Raw genomic sequence first — 19,608 nt, 5'->3', positions numbered from 1 at the left:
ATCGCAGGGCTGTCCCCAAACACCTGCACTGTTGGCGAACTTCGAAGATAAAAAAAAAATACCAGTTTTCTGGCTTTTTATGGCCATATCCCATTTCATCCTCATCACCCATCACCTCCCCAGAGATTGTTTCATAAGTTTGAGAAGTGCAATGTTGTGGTTTTTAATATGTTCTTACTGCATAGTCTGCGGTCAACAGCGGCTGTCAGCAAATCCAACATGGCGACCTTTTCAAAATACCTGACGCAGCTCACGTTTTTCACCATTCAATCACAGGGCGTATCCAATGTCTGCGGACATCACACCGGGCCCTGATATGGTCCAGAGCGGTGTCCGCGGACCGGATAGGGACGTGAGTCTGCATACTGGACGCAGATATCACACTATTTTTTTTACCTACTTGTTGGCAATTTTAAAACATACTACTGGACTGATTTACACCAAAGGCTCCAAGGCTGCACTTATTGAGTTATCTACACTTCCCCCTCCGTCCCCCCTCAGCACTTCTCCCCTCCCACTTCCGAAATAATCTCGCTTATGTGAACATTAACATTTATATTATCATTTTACCTAAAAAATTTCAGAAAATCTTTTTGGAGTTATTTAATACAAATTGGGTGTGCGAGGGACGGGAGAGTTCCACAAACTTGTGGACTTCTGTTTTGCATTTTGAACACCACCTAGTGTGAGGGTTGGTTAATCTCCATTGCACCCCACTAATTTACATAAAACATAAGTCTAATCTAATGGAATTTGTTTAGGAGTGCTCCTAGCCAACAGGAGAAGAGTGTTTTGCATACCTCCAGTGGGAGCAGGTGGTTCCGGTGGAAGGTCTTGATGTTCCTTGACCGTCCTTCCTCTCACAGTCGGTAGACGGAGAGCTCTCCCAGCTGATGCTCTATGATTAAAGGCTGATCCCACTTGTCACCTAGCTTGTTGTGTCCCCTCTTTCCCAGACTGTGGATCAACACACGATCACCAGGCGAAGAGAGTGAATCCTAACCTTGGCATCGTAGCATTGTTTGTTCCTTTCTGCCGTCTTCTCTGCAGCTGCCAGGGCGAGCGGATAGGATGACGATAGTTGAGGCTTGTGCTGTTTAACATAGCTGGTGTAGTTTTTGCAGCCTGCTCCATCTGCAGACGCTCCAAAACACAGGTCTACAGGTAGCCGGGCATCCCTGTCAAACATCAAGAAATATGGAGTTAACCCAGTGGCATCATTCTTCGTACAGTGGTACACAGTGGTCAGGGTGGCCACATGCTGACTGCATCTGTTCTTCTCCTCTGGCCTAAGGGTGCTCAGCATGGCCAAGAGGGTATGATTAAACCTCTCCACTTGGGCTTCCCCCTGAGGGTGATAAGGACTTGTACGTGTCTTCTTGATGCCAACCAACTCCAGCATATGCTTGATGAGGGTTGATTCGAAGTGTGATCCCTGGTCGGAATGAATCCTGGTCGGCCAGCCATTGTGAACAAAGTATTTCACCCACAACACGTGGGCAACGGGGATGGCATGCTGATCTTTGGTGGGAAACGCCTTCACGGACCGAGTAAAATGGTCTGTCACCACCAGGATGTTCTGCATACCTCGCCTGTCCATTTCCAGCTTGAGGAAGTCAATGCAGACGAGGCCCATGGGCCCAGAACTCTGCAGATGGTGACCAGGATGAGCCGCAGTCTTCTTGGTGACGCACCTGGTGCAGTGCTGGCAATAATAATTGACATCTGCTGCTAGTCTGGGCCAGAAAAACCTTGCGCGGACCAACTCAAAGGTTCAATCACTGCCAAGATATCTGTGCTGGTCGTGGAGTGCATACAATACAGCTCAGCGGAATCTCTGTGGCAAAACCAGGCAATGTATTAGCCGGTCTCCAACTTTGCCGGTCTCCAACTTTGCTTTCCTTGTACAGGATTCCACCCTTCTGCTCAAGCATCTTTCACTCTTTCTGAATTGCAGCTTGCTCTGGGTCATGAAGAACGTCTCTGGACACATCTGCTCCTGTGGTCTTGACTTTCAGGAATGGAGCGATGCCAGAATCCGCTAGCTGTGACTGACATATGGATCTCATCCCGGTAGGACGTGGTAGCTCAGATTCCTCCACACTAGTGATATTGCAGTAGATGGCGGGTAGCGCCTCAGCTGAGGATCCCAAGCAATGCACACTCCTGGCTCTGTCTGGCTCCTGCTGACTTGCAACCTGGCAGATAGCTCTGACACCTGCTGAAGACAACTCCTTCCACAAGGTGCATCGAGCTGTATCATCCGGCTGAGCATGAGGCCTCCGAGAGTGGGCATCAGCATCGATGTTAGTGTGCCCAGGTCTGTACTGTAGACTGAAGTTGTATGTGGACAGTGCAGCGTGCCAACGGTGTCCTGTAGTATCCAGCTTTGCCGACTTCAACACATACGTAAGGGGGTTATTGTCCATCCTCACCGTGAAGGTGGCACCGTAGAGGTAATCCTGGAACTTCTCTCTATCGGCACACATCAATGCCAAAAATTCCAATTTGTGGACTGGGTAATTCCTTTCTGCTTCATGTAGGCCTCGGCTGGCGAAAGCGACCTGTCACATCTTACCGTTGGTCTCCTAGTAGAGAACGGCTCCCAATCCCTCCAGACTCGCGTCTACATGCAGGATGTGAAGTAACTGAGGATCCGTGTAGGCTAGAGCTAGTGCTTTGGTGAGGGTCTATTTGAGCTCCTCGAAGGCCTGCTGGCATCGGTCAGTCCAACACTCACCAAAGGGCTACCGTGGATGATATAAATGGTCTGCAGAGTTGGCAGTGTTCTTCCAGCTCCTCTGTTTAGGGGGGTACCCTTTGATGAGGTCCACAAGTGGTCGGGCGATGTTGGCATATCCCGCGATGAACCTCCTGTAGTAATTACAGAATCCCAGGAAACTCTGTAACTCCTTGAGGGTTTGAGGTCTTAGTCAGGTGAGGAGGGCATCCATCTTTGCTGGATCCACGGCAATGCCATCTGCAGAGACGATGTGCCCGATGCACTTGACACTTGTCTGGCAAAATTGGCACTTGTCCACACTGAGCCTTAGCCCTTGCTACTGCAGGTGATCCAGTACCTTCATGAGCCTCCTGTTGTGTTGCTCCAGGGTCCTTCCGAACACAATGATGTCATCTAGGTACACCAGTACATCCAGGGGGTTCTTGTCGCCGACGGTTTTCTCCATAAAGCGTTGGAAAGTCTCTGGCTCCACAGAGATCCACTGAGGCATCCTGACAAACTCGTAAAAACCCAAGTAGCAGATGAAAGCTGTCTTCTCACGATCTGTGGTGGTCCTTGTCCCTCTTCGAGGTCGGGGAGTCTCCAAAGTCCAATGTCTTCAGATCTAATGTTGTCTCGGATGATCTGGTGGCAACACTCGCTGGGGCTACAGATGCAGTCAGGTGGAACTGTGCGATGATGTGCATCCTGGTACAATTGATGGTCCTATTGGTCACATTAATGACGACAGCGATGACAATTCTCACAGTGGCGGGTGGCCCTATGAGCCCATTAAGTATCGCCCATGATATTCGTGTGCTTGCCCACCAGTAGTGTCACTGCAACCTTGGGCCTGTCTGGTGGCGCAGACTTGTTGGTTTCCACCTCTACTCAGTTGGAGCGTAGTAGTATTGAGGATTCAGGTGCTCCGCTTCCTTGTCCTCGATGGCGTTTCCCACCATTACGTGTTGGACTATTCAAGGCCTGGAACCTTGCAGTGACTTGGTTGTTATCCAGTGGATTCATGCACACACGGAAGGTGCGTCCCTCCTGTCCACACCCATGGCAGAACTGCCAAGACTGGAGCGGTGCAGTATGCTGTTGGTTCAGCTTGGGCAGCCGTGGCTCTTGAGTGCGCCAGAAGAGCTGGTGTTCTCTCTCTCAGGATGGTGGCGTAGAGACTCTTCTGCGCTCTGGTGGCCCGTATGTCATTACAGGCAGTGGCTTGGCACACACCTTCTGCAGCTGCACCGCCTGGATAGTTTGGCGCAACTCCTCTACTTGATGTTGTAGATCATACTCCTGGGCAGCGTATGGAGACACCAGTTGACTTGGTAAACTGTACACTGTGTCCCCCATCTCGCACCTCTCAGACCAGTTCATCAATGGGTAGTCTTCTCTGTGTCCAATCTCTGAGTCGTAGCTGCAGTAACAAGGCTTTGCGCATGATCAGTTGCAGCCTGCCCAGGTTCAAACTGTTCGGCTCAATCCCGTTCCGTGGAAAAAGCCAGCTGAAGAATCGTCTCGTTCCTCACCAGTTATTGAGAGAGACGCTCACCCTATTAGAGGAGGGTGGCGTAGTACTTTACCATGAGCTCTGCACCGGACTCAGTAGCACCAAACACTCCAGCCAGTATGTAAATGATGTATTTTGCTGTAGGGTCTGGATGTGAGTGATGGAGCGCCTGGATGACTCTCAATACAGGATCATGCAGACTCTCAATGACGCGATGCCTCTTCTGCCGGTCTGTAGCTCTCCAGTCCTGTATCATTTGGTTGGTCTGGTCCGCCCAAAGTTGGTATTCCTCTTCACCCCTGGGGTCTGAGGCCGACAGAGACAATGCATAGATGGTGTTGATATGGCCTTGTGTAATACATCCTTGAAAGCATCCGCCATGGAGGAAGCAATCAGTTTGGCACCTCTAACCTTTGGCGTAGCACTGGCATGCACTCCAGGCCCTGGTCGAATAGGGGTGCATACGGGCACAGCCATGATAACATCTACACTAGATGCTGCAGGATGAGGGAGCGCAGCGCTGGGCAAGGCAGTATTTGGGCTAAGCATAGGTGGTGTTCAATGTCCAGAAAGGATAAGACACTATTGGGTCTCCCGCATGGATGGTAAGGGGCAATGTCTCAGGAATAACTTCCTTAGGCCCATAGCAGACCAGGATGCTGGTTCCTGCTAGGGTAGGGGCTTTACCCAGGCATTTACCCTCGCCAGTGAGGGACTCTAGGGACTCTGTCAACCTGAGTTCCTGGTGTAGAGGTGTGCTCTAAGGGATGTCACCTATGCTAAAGCAATGGTTGGGCTAAATCCCCTCACCCTCAGCCCAGCTGGCTAACTGATGCCTATCCAAAAGGACGGTATTTGTCTGTCAAACAAGGTGGCAAATCAAAACCACAGTGATAATAATACTATATACAAATCTCTATCCAAAACCTGCACAAAAAAAACATATTGCAAAGAAATTGAAACTTACGCTAGCAAACTATAACCAGGAAAAGAAAAAGATTGGTATAGGGTAAGTAGGTAGGATAGGGATGGTATAGGCACACTAAAGGTGATCTCACTAGTGCTTCCAAAAGATTTATCAGTGTATCTTCCAACGCACCTTATAGGGAGACAGGTGTAGGCGGGCACACAATATACAGCTTAACTCTTCACTTATAACTTGACTCGCCTCTTACCTATCTCCAACCCAGCTCTCCTGGGTTCGAGATCACCCTGGTCTAGGGCAGGTAAGTTCCGCAAATACCCCTAAGGAGAAAACACATGGTTAGAGTAACTGGAGCACAAAAGGAGAGGTGGACAAAAGGAATCTTGGTGTATGGTTCTTTTTAGTTGTCAAAAGCGTACTTATATACTTTCCCAGTACAGCAGCAGGGTTTTGTGAGTTTTTTACAAAAAGGACAAAACACAAGACAATATATACAACTTAAATTCTCCTAAGCAGCTGCGTTACTAAAAAATAAAATACAAAACTATAAAAAAAAAGAGTCCTTTAAAAATATAAAAGTGTCTTTAAAAAATATATACAAAGTCTATACAGTGCACAGTATTAAGAACTATTTTAAAAGACCTTACTTGTAAGACATTCTGGCTATGGCTGTCTCAATATCCTTGCTGCAGCTTCCAGGTTCTCCTTTCCTCCTGTGCTCTTCAGTGGGGGTCCTTAGGGCTGGCAGTAGGCAGCGTCAGACAGAAACAGGGTATATGGGCCTCAACGTCTATGTATGGGCTGGCCGTTGGCAGCAGCAGTGTGTGTGGGCCTCAAAGTCTTTGTATGGGCTGGGCTGCATATGTTAGATGCAGCCCAGCACTCAGAGGCAACGTGGGGGGCCCCCACACTACTCACTCCACCTGGGCCACGTCTGCCAGGTGTGGCCCAGGGAGTTCTGGTGGGCCACCCATAAAGGAGGTGGCCATTATCATTAAATTAAGCCCCAGGAGGGCTAGAACACATTTAAGGTACTCCCGGAACTATGGGGAGCACCAGAAATTTAATATAGGTTTCCCCACCAGAGCAACAGCAGCAAGGGGGAGCAAAAATATTCAAAGTGCTCCCTTAATAAGGGAAGTGCCAGCATAGAGGCTCCGTTCGCGCCAGTGACTTTTTTCTTTTCAGAGTAAAGGGACCCTCGTGTGCACATGCACAAGGGTCCTTTTCACTCATATTTCTGATATTTATTTTTTTTACTAATCCCTGGCGCGGCTCCCATGCTGGGGAACCGATTTTTTTGTTATTGGGATCCCTGGCGCAGCTTCCCGCACTGGGATCCTTTCTTTGATCCCCCCCCCCCGATCGCGGGTTACACTATGTTTAAGGAACTCACCCTAAGTCACCTAGGCACTGCTCAAGTGGGCGGGACAAAGACTGATCTGCAAATAGATATAACTCCTTGGTGAAAGGTACAATGAACTAAAATGTGGATGCTGACTCAAGTGGACACCTTCCGATTGAACAGGTCATTAAGCTGTGTTCGTTCTCACAGAGGGGCACCTGTGCCTCTTTTTCTATGTTTAAGGAACTTAGGGCTGGTCACATTAAGTTACCTAGGGTTATCAAGATATGGACCCCTTGCTCAGAGAGGCACTGCTCCCCCTCACTGATGAGGCCCGACTAGGCCAAAGCGCATGTCTGGGATTGCTGTTGGTACTATGGTTAAAAAAGGAGGATTGCCTAGCATTACAGTGCTGGACTGCTCAAGTGGGCGGGACAAAGACTGATGTGCAAATGGATATTTTTCCTTTGTGAAAGGTAGAGTGAGTCAAAATCAGGCTGCAGACTCTCGAGTGGGCACCTTCCCATAGAACAGGTCGTTAAGCTGTGTTCGGTCTCCAGGGGGCTCCCATAGCTCTGTTTCTACTTTGTTTTCAAGGTTTGGTAAGGATTTGTCCAGGGCGGGCAAAGTTATAAGCCGCCCAAAAAGTGCTCTTCCTATGAGTTAAGCAACTTAACCAGAACTACAGGGCCGTAATCTATTTTATATGTATATATATTACTGCTGCACTATAGTTGAGTATGAACTTTCATAGGAAACCTGAACATTGAATTGCTAATAATTTTTGACTTGCATCATGGATTTGGCTGATATTTTGCAAACAATAGGTTTGTCACAGCCCTCCACCCTCCTCCCCTCTACCCCAGCCCCCCACCCTGGACATTTTGGGTATGATTTGTTAAAAAATGAAAAAGTTATTAAGAAATCAGAAAAAAATATTTGTTCAGTCCACATTTCGGCACAGCACACAGCAAAAACTGCTGGACAGAATTGGACCAGGCACGAAGCGTTAACCTATTTTATGGTGGGGTCTGGGTTTATTCCATCCTGTAAATGTTAAAATATTTGACGGAGAAGGTGTTGCTATATATCCCATGCTACTTTGCAGCAGAGAGGTTTTTTCAGAAATGAAAAAGCCACAATTTTTTTGTTCGATGCAATATAACCAGGGTTATTTCCGAAATAACCGGGGTACAAAAAATGCCATTTGGAGGATAAAAAATGAAATGGCATCATGCTAGAGGTGGGGAAGGGGAAGAGGAGAGGACACCACGTAAAATTGGGGGGATGGTTTGGGGGCTGAAGACCAAGTTCAGAGGTCAAATATGTTCTCATAAGCAGGGTTATTCTCGCATAACCGGGGTTATAATAGAAAATGAGATTGGGATCTAAAGTGCGCCACAAGAATAACCGGGGTTATTTTATTAATAACATAGCTCGGTGTATTTATAGTACATTACTATTATCAGGGTTATACTAACCGTGGTTATGGGAAAACCTTTTTTAAAAAGAGAGTTAAAATAATGGAATGTTACAGCTACAGTAAGGTGGGGGCAATGGATGTGGCCGAAGACTATAGCTACTGGGTTACTTTAAGGAACTAAATGTGCAATATGGACGGAGGACACGGCCGGAGGCTGTGGCTAGTGGGCCCCAATGAAACCTATTGGGGAAACATGTCAAAGGACCACAGCGAAAGGCTGTGGCCGCTGGCCATGGCCAAAGGTCATGGCTGGTGTGCCCAAAAGAAACCTAGTTTTGTGGCCACGGCCGAAGACCATAGCTAGTGGGACTGGAATAAAGGTATTGGGGCAACATGTAAAGGGGCCATGGCCGAATACAGGGACCAATGGTCATGGGCAAAGGCCACTGCTAGTGAGCGGGCATGAAAGGAAGTCTTTTAAAAGATACAGTGGGCATGTCTGAAGGCCGTACTCACTGGCCAGGTCTAAAGGCCTTGCTAGTGGGCCCGAAAGACATATGGAGTGGACACGGACAAAGACCACGGCCACCTAGTGGGTCCCAAAGAAACATATTGTGGGAACATGCACAGTGGACACGGCTGAAGGCCATGGCTAGTGCCCGGGACAAATCTATGCTATAACGAAACCTTGAAAATCACTGAAAAAACCTTAGTTAAGGTGCAGTCAAGTTGTGCAGATTTAAAGCAACAAAACCCTGGAAATTCAGCAGATGGAAGTCATGACCAGCTTAACTTGGCGCATTCATGTTGCAAAGCCCATAGGCACACACATATTATGAGACAAGGGCTTCACAATGACCTACAAAATGACATTATGGGGGACATCATTGGGAGCCTGCAGAGTTAAGCTGGTCATGACTTAAAGACTCCAAGGATCTTTTCTAAACAATCTATTCAAGATGTTTGTTGTGTTAAATCAGATCTCCTTAGCTCGCTCTTAACTAAAGTTGTTTTCACTGTATTACAAGGATTTTGTTTTGCTACAGAAAGATGACACAACATGGGGTCAAACCTATCTTGGACACAGAGGGACTGCACATATGGAGGACAACCTGCTCTTAATATGGAAAGAGCTCTGAGCCTCAACAAGACTCCAAGATTGTCTTCTAAACAGTTAGAAGAAAAAGCTTGTTGCGTTAAGAAATAACTGAGGCAGCACACAACAACGGGAGAGCAGGGAAAACAAACACTATAGAAAAACAGGACTGCATGGTCAGCATCTCAAATTATACACCAACACAGGCAGAAACGTTACTACTTTGTAAGGGGCTAACAATCTACCATACTTTACCTATTGACAAAATAGAACTGTTCAGTGACCTTGAATCTTTCTTCAGACAACTCCAACTGTAGGAATTGTTTCATGACAAACAGGATGAGAGCCAGGCCAGCAATGCTATGGTGACCAACTGAGAGAAAAATAGAGAAAAGAAGCAGAACTCCAACTGGACCCCTGAACTTGGACGCAACCCAACACTAGACTGATAAAGGGAACATTTCAGACATAGTGCAATTATCTGCCAAAATGCATTAAGTCATCTGGTAACCTGTCATCCACAGAAAGGAAGACTATAAAGCCCATGTACACCAATCAGAGCATTACAAATCAACCCAGCAAACAATGGAGGAGCTGCTGTCATAATGAATAGCAGTGACTATATACAGGTAGCACACAGACAACTTTCTGACACAAGATATTATAGAAAGCTGAAGGAAGAGCCATCCAGCAATATAAAATAGAATGCACAGAAGCCATGAGAATCGCCATCGAACTGGAAACGCAAACAATATCAGTCTCAACCATTTAAGACGAGTGCCTTCGAGTAATTCTCGGAGCCATCAAAAGAGTAAGGTGGAAGAATATACTACCAGATCATATACACAGGACATCAAGTGCCCAAGCAAATCTGTTGGCCATCATGAATATATAAAAGGAGTTGTCCATATTGGAAGAAGACCATCTCTTGCTGTGTACTGGAATACTCCTACCTTAAATCTTAGTGCTAGAGTGGCCCTACTTGCACGTAGGAGCCACCAGGTCATCATGATGATGAAGGCAGAAGATGTTTCCTTGGCAGGGATAACAGAGTAGAATCACAAATTGTGTCATGTGACAAGCAGCTGGCACTGGAGTTCAGCGCCCACCCCCCCAAAAATCCACTGGAGAGGGAAAGAAACCACTGGACAACGAAAGCACTGTTGTATGCACCATGGCAAATGAAACATCCTTGCTCGTCATGAAAGACAATTTCTCCAGATATTGGACATCGATTTCATTTGCTCAACCACTACAACAGCTGTACTACTGAGGGTAGAAAGAAAAAACAATTGCTACTCATGCCATCCCTACTGAAGTCAAACCTGATGACATCCCACTTATACAAACTAGAGAATTCAGCAGCATGAGGGTTCCCCATGGCAGGACATTTCCATGCTGACCTCAAGGAAATAGGGACCCTGAGAGATTCATCTGCTCATCAAGGAGGTACAAATAGCCACTAAACGACTAGACAATCTTGAATTGGAGCTGTTACAGGACAGGACTACACACTTCCACACCCTGCTCCCCAAACAACTCTAACCACATGTTGCCCCATTGTGATAACCATTCCCATGCATTCATCATTGCACCCCGCACACTTGCCACCAATCACACAGAAACAATGGCACAATGAGCGTGCAGTAATGAGGAGCCATCCAAACAGGGAAGACCATCCATGTCAGGATTCAGCACCCCTGTGGGAAGGCAAGCCTCTATCCTGAACCAATTCTACTCCATGTAGAGCAATGACAAGGGACCTTGGTGACAGCTGACAGACCCAAAGTAGAAGTCACAGAGACACAGTGCACTTTAAAAACCCAGAGGTTGAGCTATGAGAAGAACCACAAAGGGGCCCACATTAAAAGGGCGAGTACTCAAGCGAGGACAAACAGAACTTATGAGCCACTCAATTCCAGGACCCCAAGTGATCCTACCATTGATGAGCCCAGCTCCATGCTTGAACAGGAAAGAGCAGCTGCCAGTCAGATGTGACAAAGTAGCATGAAGCAGGCCAGTTGGGGAGGACATGATGGCGCTGAGAGCCTGAGATGCCAGTAGGCCTACATTTCAGTAAATAAGTACCCCTCTTCCACTTTATTGACTCTGGGACACACTTTACTCTCTACAATCTACAGACATTTCCGGCCCTAGCAACTTGGAGAAGGGCTGTGAAAATCAATTGAGGCATTTTTTTCTTATTTGTCAGACACTTCAATCTAAAGCAATTTAATTTCCGCAACAATTTTAAATAATTGCAAAACTTGTAATTTCCAAACAAAACCACATATATTTGGGCGTTATGGATCTCAGCTCACCATTTGACAATGTTAATTGTCAAAAACTCTGGAAATCTCTTATTTCTTTTGTGAAAACCTGAGCCACTATTTTCCATCCACTAGCCAGCCAGTAAGCTTGAATGGGCCGATGGAGTCTCCTACCTGGATATCACAATTAGGAATAATCTGGATTGTGATGCCCAGGTATCGAACTGCACCACAAAGTTAGCAAAAGTTAATGGTACATTTCAAGGTCTGGTAAGACTGTAGGTGGGTGTACCCTGCCCTCAGGAAGACCCATTTACTTAGCAAAATCTGTTTCGGAGGCAAGCTATTGTGCAGAATTATGAGGATACACTACTGCCCCAATACAATGCAAGGACAGTAAGTGCCCGCATTGTTTATTTGGAGTATCAGGAGGTGCCCTTAATTGTCTTTTTTAATCTTGATGCTGGTCTTACAGACTTGCTTAATTTTAATCAACTGAAAATGTGGAAAAAGACTCAGGCACAATAGCGACTATCCTCTTACTCAATGGATCATCAAGGATCTGATTGCACCTGATTAGCTGTAGCCCTGGCGTGCAATTTCTGAATCACAGATTCACTTTGCCGTGTCTTTCTGAGTTATTCTCAGTACCATCTTCAGTGGTGTCAGTACACACGATTGCTTTGCACACTGAATCTTTTCAGTTCATGGTTGTGCAGCTTTGTAGCCATGAACTTGTCAAGCACTCAGTACAACACTATTTTGAGCGTGATTTATGTAACTATACAGATAATTTTTCCAAGTTGGTTTCATGAATCACACAAGAGTAGTATTTTGTTCAACTTAAAGGAATGGTTCGGTCAAAATGTTTTATTGCCCCTACGGGTCGGCCATGTGTTTTTGAGCCTAAGTCGCTCGATTTTAGAAAAATTTCCTATGGACCTTACCTGAGTTTTCGTCCATTAAACGCACGCGAAAACAGGCATCAGGGAGCTGCCATTTTGTGATAATCCTATCATTGCCCCCATCGCCCTGGCTGACCTGCTTTTGCGGCACTAAAACAATTCCCCGCCCCTGAGCCTGTCATCAGCAGACGCGTACCGCCCATCTCACAACGCCAAAGCACGTCTCGTGTCAACATTCGCTGCGCTTCAGCTAATGACGTGTCGCCATGGAAATGGCAGGACGCCCCTTTCCTCAATAAGTATAAACAGACCGTTTCACAACACACAGCAGCAGATTTTCGATTCCATTCCTCTCTCTGTGTTACTTTGAGTATTCTGTGACTCATTTCTGTTCTCTGGTCAGCTACCTTCGTTGCTTGTAGCCCGTGTGAAAAGATATCAGTACCACCACTATAAATTATTTTAGTTTGTTTAACACACAATGGATACAATAATGCCCTACATGTACGAGCCCGAGTATACTGAGGAGGAACTACTGGAAAGGGAAACACGCGAAAACGATGGTTCTTTGGACGGCAGTTGGGAGGACGATTCAACAGCTGAAGAGCTTGGACCTAGTCGCATGGACAGTGTTTCCACCTGGTGCACATGCAAGCTAATGCCAACCGAGGACGAGAACTGCTGCTGCTGTGAAAACTCGGGATGCGTGGCCTACATTTCGGAAGCCGAGCCACGACCGCAATGCATCACCGACCTGCCAGACTTCAGGGCAGCCTGCCTCACACGGTCCGTGTTGAGGATAATGATGGTGCTTATGCACGAACTTTGCGCAACTGTTCGTCCTCGTAATCCGAGTAACGAGTAAGTATACTCTGCTTGTCATACCACTCCTATTACATGGTCTTCTACTATATCCAAAATTACATATACATATCATTGTAACGCATGAAAGTCGTTCAATAGTGTGCAATGTCTAGATAGCATTTGTCCGAGCAGAATGCCATTAGTTACAAGAATTGTCATTGACAACAAACATTTATTAAACTTTAAAAACAGTTTGTTTCATTCCTTTTCACAGGTGGTACAGGCTGGTGGCCTATCGTTCCTTTCCATAGTGGCTTCACGGGAGGCTTGGACACCGCGTTCGAAGAGTAATACCCGCCTGTGCTGTTCGTGCCATAAGAGAAACGTTCCCGAGTGACAGCGGTCAGTACAAGGGATTTTCTCTCGCTGTGCTGCAACCTGACCTGTACAATGTTTAAAGTCTTGTATTTTTGTGTCATCAAAATAAGATACAAAATAAAACACCACATATATTTTAACAACGGTTGTTTCGATTTTTTAAATGAATCAAGTGTGTCTCCATTCAAGGATGGACGTCAGACATCTGTGCTCCGAATGGGTGAAGGTCAGGTCGCTGTGAAGCAGGGTGGTCACTATTCAAGCTAACATAATATATTCTCAATAATGCATGCACTAAATAACACTTGTTCAAAGTCTTTCAGTCGGTTATGTCTCTATAAAAGTCACACATATATCTATACTATCAATTAACATTGGATTATACAGGCCTTAGGTTAAGGGTCTTGACCACTATAATACACTGTTTGAAGTGTGGGTCTGTGTTCACAAGAATCTCCGGTATGTGGCATTTGTTATTGATAGGCAACGATATACTGCAGTAGGGGTCTAATGTTAGTTGGGGATCTGCTAGGTGGGCATCATGGTGTGGTCAGTGGTCTGGCACATGAAGAGAATACCTTGCAGGGACACAGGGTCAGAATGGCAGTAAGTTTCCACTGGCGAGGGTGCGTGGGCAAGGACACGTTTGTGGAGATGAACAAGCTATGTGCTTAGTTCAGGCTGGTTCACATGCAGGACAGTGATCTCAGAGGAAGAGTGATGTGTTACATTTATTAGCTGTTGCAAATACCTCTGGAGTTTTCCAGTCAGAGTGGGAACGAGGGTGGGGGCAATGTGCTCTGCGCAGTGAGGCCTGGTCACCAAGATGGAGTGGAAAGGGGGTACAACAATGGATGCCCTGTGTCCTGCTCAGTGGTCCCATCTATGCAAATGTCAACCAAAGTTAACATCACATAAGGGCAAGGGGCGAACCCACTACTGGAGGCACTTGGTCCGAGTTTCTACTGAGAAGTAAAGGATGAGAGGGGCCTGATGGCCCCTCGCTCCCACACACTTGCCTGCATGCCCACCGGCCCATCCATCCCACCCCCTCTATCAAAGGCGGTCGGTTCGCACCCGGGGATGAGCGCTGGCATGGTGGGCTGTCACGGGCGCAAACAGCCAAGGTGCCAAACAGCATGTACACTTCAAAAGGTATCCCACGCCCAGGGGCCATCGCTCACATGGCCTCCTCAGACCCCGTGTCTCCAGGCAGGCCTCCCCCGAGGCAGGCCGCCTCCCTGCAATCCACATAAGTGTGTCTCCATTCAGCAGTCTTCCTGTGCCTTATCTGCATGCCCCATGCCCATCCATCCCACCCCCTCTATCAAAGGCGGTCGGTTTGCATCCAGGGATGAGCGCTGGCATGGGAGGCTGTCACGGGCACAAACAGCCAAGGTGCCAAACAGCATGTACACTTCAAAAGGTATCCCACACCCAGGGGCCATCGCTCACATGGCCTCCTCAGACCCCGTGTCTCCAGGCAGGCCTCCCCTGAGGCAGGCCGCCTCCCTGCAAACCACATAATACCACGACATACACACGTCATTCCTTCACAAACACACCCCTGTTTCTAATACTTTATAACCCACTTGATATGTCTCATGAGAACATCTTTGTGCTTTGCAAGTCAACTCCTGAACCTTCTACCTGAGAAGCACTGAGATCTATGCTAATCTGCTCGTTGTTGTGCTATCTGTGACCGCTTCGAGCAAACTCGTCAGTGTGCTACCTGTGGCCATCTACCTGTTCTCCTGCAACATACTGCTCGGCCTGCTGAATCCAACTGTTTGTTGGTCAAGGTAAGGCCATGTATTCTAGTCATATTTCGGTCATTTTTACATTTCTATCTATTTGCGATTACAGTACCCAATAGAGCTATGGTCATTGGTCTCATTGCTATTGACTTGAGTTTCAATTGTTATGCTATCAATAGATCTATTTATTTTCATCTGTTTCAATTGTCATCGAATTGCATCCTTCGGGGGTCCAGTCTATAATGTAAGGATGTTTCCTTTTCGTTCAAGACAGAACATCAGGGGGAAGAGTCACATGTTCAGAGTGTAGTCACATAATTTAAAAAATGTCTGTAAATTATGCAAATAATAAGCCGCACATGATGAACTGGTATAGTTCCGGCGACCAAAACAAACCTTGCATTGAGCATGATATGGTTCATTTACTTTTTAATGGCACTTTTATTCATCAAGGTTTTATAATAATCTTGATATTTACTTTTCAGAATTTTCAACAATGCCTGCCTGTTCGATTAGCGGTTGCCCTTCGAAGACCCCTGCTAAATCTGAAGGCACTACAATGCATGTATTCCCGAAAACTGTTGATCGAATAAGAGAATGGGTCAGACATTGCGGATATCCACTGGATGGGCTGGAAAGTAGAGTCCAACAAGTCTTAGAGGACAAGAGGGGTGATCGATACCGCATCTGCAGCCGGCACTTTTCCTCGAACATGTACGCCACAACTTGGGTAACAAAGAGGAATAAATGGCGAACGACACGAAAACTGCTCGCAAATGCTATTCCAACTCTATTCGTCCACATTCCGCCACTGGTGAGTCAAGTGTCCGGATTTAGCTTTAGGCCTTGCGGTAGTGTGTAGGTAGCCAAATGGATTCATTGATATTTTAGGTGTTGTGTCCCTTGTAATACTCCCTTGTAATACTTTCGATATTGATATGACATTTATCAATAAATTATTTTTCGATTTTATAACCCCCAAAGGAAATCTATATATGTCACAGGTAACTGTGCTATATTGCGCATTTTCAATAGCATTACTCTCAAGTATTCTGTCTCCTTACATGGCAATTTTAAATATTGGCATTTCATTATCAAGCATTAATTTACCTTTACAACTTCTTGACTATCCCTTGAATCTGAAGCAAGAACATTCTACTTCCGTGAAGTGCTCGCAGTTATCAACCACTTCTAGCGCGTATCAGGTAAACATACTTGGCTATTCCGCTACAATAGTGTTTTATGCGTGTCAAGTAATAGTTTTTATGTATCGTGTGATTATTTTACCAATTGTTTGGTTAATGCTTTCCAATTGATATACACCTTAGTTGTCGTCCCCTGGTGTTTGTTTTCAGTTATAATTAGTGTTATCCATACTAATGCAAGTACTATCTTTCAGGGAGATGCTGAAGCATCCACCACATTGACAACAGCCCTAGCAGCACGAGGTATGGATACTGACAGCTCCATCGACCGTGATCATCAGGACTGGAACACTTGTCGTTTGATTGTTCTACACCATGTTTCATTTGAGGTTAGCCATTGATATGTACCTGTGTGGTCGACCCCAAGTGTGTGTTGTGTACCTTGCTGAAGTACCGCTTGACCCGCTTCGGCACGCTGCTTTCCTGTGACTGCGTTTGTTTGGGACCTTGGAACTTCATTTACCAGAACTCCCTGCTTCACTCGGACTTGCCCACTAAAGGGGCTGGACTTTGCTATATATTGAAATTGCACACGCACCAGCGCGCACGCACCTAGCAAGAAGTACCTTGCTGAAGTACCGCTTGACCCGCTTTGGCACGCTGCTTTCCTGTGACTGCGTTTGTTTGGGACCTTGGAACTTCATTTACCAGGTCAGCTATTCGTCTGGAGTTTCCTGTGCTGAACCACAGTCTGGCTCTGGACTTGGACAACTATTTAACCGTTTGTTTGGTTTATTTGTTTGTACAACTCCCTGCTTCACTCGGACTTGCCCACTAAAGGGGCTGGACTTTGCTATATATTGAAAGTGCACGCGCACCAGCGCGCGCGCACCTAGCAAGAAGTACCTTGCTGAAGTACCGCTTGACCCGCTTTACCGCGGTGCGACGGGAGGTGTGGGGAGACACTCTGCACGCAAATTGTTCTCTCAACCCAGAGGGTACGTGTTGCCCTACCTACGCCTTTATAACAGGTTTTGTAGTGTAATCTAAATTAATTTGTTTGCCTTTTGATTATACCTGTGTGGGGTTTTGTTGAATCTTGAGTGATCTTTCTGACTCCTGATCTCATCTCACCTTTATCACGGGTGAGGTGCGGTCAAGTGCGGTCAGGTATAGTAAAGGTATTTAGGAGTTAACGGGGCTTCATCTCCTTCTTTTCGGACATCTTCTGTCCCCGTATGAGTTCAAATATTTATACCTTAAAAACAAATATGCCGGAAACAATTAGCCTAATAAAAACACTGGCGGGTAAGAAAGTTACACCGCAATCCCGATTATCGAAAAAATCAAAAGTTTTAACACCGGCTCCACGCATTCCACTTCCAAATAGAGACATTCGAGCATTCTGTGCTAAACGGAAAGCATGCATGTCTGATGATGGGCATTGTGAAACAAAAAAACTATCCACTGGCAAGACAATTGTTTTGCCCGAGGGTCCTCCAGCCAAACCCCAATGCTCTAAGAACAATCACATTTCAAAAATGGTAACTCTTTCTGCTTTAGCAAGTCAGGTCTTATCTACTCGAACAACCAGTCGTGAGACAGATGGGGCGGGAACTAGTGCTCACCTTTTCAATTTGAACGAAAAAACACCTCTATCTTCAGTTCCACCACAAATTATGTCTCCGGCCTCCAATACTAATGGTACGATTTTAAGTATATCTGATAACACCTTGTTAACTGTGGTTCATACACCGAGTAAGCAAGTTACTAAAAACAAATCACTTTCGCCGGTAAATGAAAGTAATGAATCAATTATGGATGTATCAAATATCTCCATTCATGCTAGCACCAGTAAAATTAGCATGATACATGGAAATTCCTATCAACATGATAGCTTTGAAGAAATTGCGGAAATCCCTCATAAGGCTATATCTGACTCCTTTGCATATCCAACACCTCGTCGTCACATTCAACTAAGCCATCATGAGAATCGGACAGAGAATCTTGCTCTTATCGAAATTACACTAGCTGCTGTTAATACAACGATGGCTAGTTTGTTTAAGCTTTTTGAAGGCTTGGATGTAAAAATCATGTCTCAGGCTGAACAAATACAGCAGATATTGGAATGGACTTCCTCTATGTCATTATACATGGCACTAACTACAAATAGTGGTAGCCAACATGATGCACAACAAAAAATAATGAACTGCTCTAAACAAGATGAGTATGCATCAGCCGTTCCATTGTTTGAACATGTAATATGTCCGATAGAACATCTGCCCTCAGAGGCTATTAATATAAATGATTCGTGGATCAGTTTAGATCGAAGTGTAAAGAGAAAAAAATCTCGTAATATTAGATCAAGTTCACGAGTGGAGAATGCCAATCACAAAACCACTCTTCTAGCCCGCACGAAAAGAGTTGCTCCCAAAATAAAAACGAACACTAAAACGCTGATGTCAGCTGCATCAACGGATGTTGTGAGTGAAGTACTAACTCAACCTATTTTAATTTCTGACACTACTCCTGTTGCAGAGCTGTCACAAGATTCGAATTGCCCACCCTCCAAATCAACGGAGACTCGGGCTGGGAATAATCAAGGAGAAACTAAGAATGATGTCTCTTATAGTCACCACAAAAATAATGTGAATTATGCCCCGCTTAACGAAATCGTTGACTTAATTGATATGATTCCGGCTGTGCACGTTAGGAAAGTGGTGCAAGCGAGGTCCTCTGCGCTGAACAGCCAAGCGCAATCTCTATCACAAATAAATTCTCATGACCAACAACCTCTTTGGCATAAAATTGCCGAAGAATCATACACTCAGGGGCAAATGACCTCAATCAGAGCTGCGGTCGATGCTTACCTAAATTCAAGAATCTCAGAGGCTACTACAAGTGAACCTGTGGCAACTATGAGAAAGCATGATGAGTGCTATGACATGGAATCTAGAGCCCTAGTAAAAACCAAATATGATGCAATACATACAAAAAAAGATAGCTTGCAAGCTGAACAAATGAACTGCACGAGAGCAACAATGTCTGTTAGCACTAATAACCGTCTGGCTGTTGGGCAAGGTTCACATGTAACCTCAGATTCGAATGATAAAACTGAGATGCTGGCTACACAGAAATCAGTACGTTTTCAAGAAAATCAGTTCAAAAAATCAGGGTCTCGTCAACACAAAAACACTTTTGCAAATTGTCATTCTTTGATCATGAAATGTAGAGATGAGCACCATGAAAAGTACGATTTATGTAGAACCAGTGTTCTTAATATCTTTGGGGATGTGCATGATTTGCAAGATGTGTCGTCAAA

The sequence above is a fragment of the Ambystoma mexicanum genome, chromosome 1p (genome assembly GCF_040938575.1).
Source record: "Ambystoma mexicanum isolate Mex_15411 chromosome 1p, UKY_AmexF1_1, whole genome shotgun sequence".
In the NCBI taxonomy this organism is placed as follows: Eukaryota; Metazoa; Chordata; class Amphibia; order Caudata; family Ambystomatidae; genus Ambystoma; species Ambystoma mexicanum.
The sequence above is the reverse complement of the archived record's forward strand: the minus strand, read 5'-3'. Positions refer to the sequence as shown.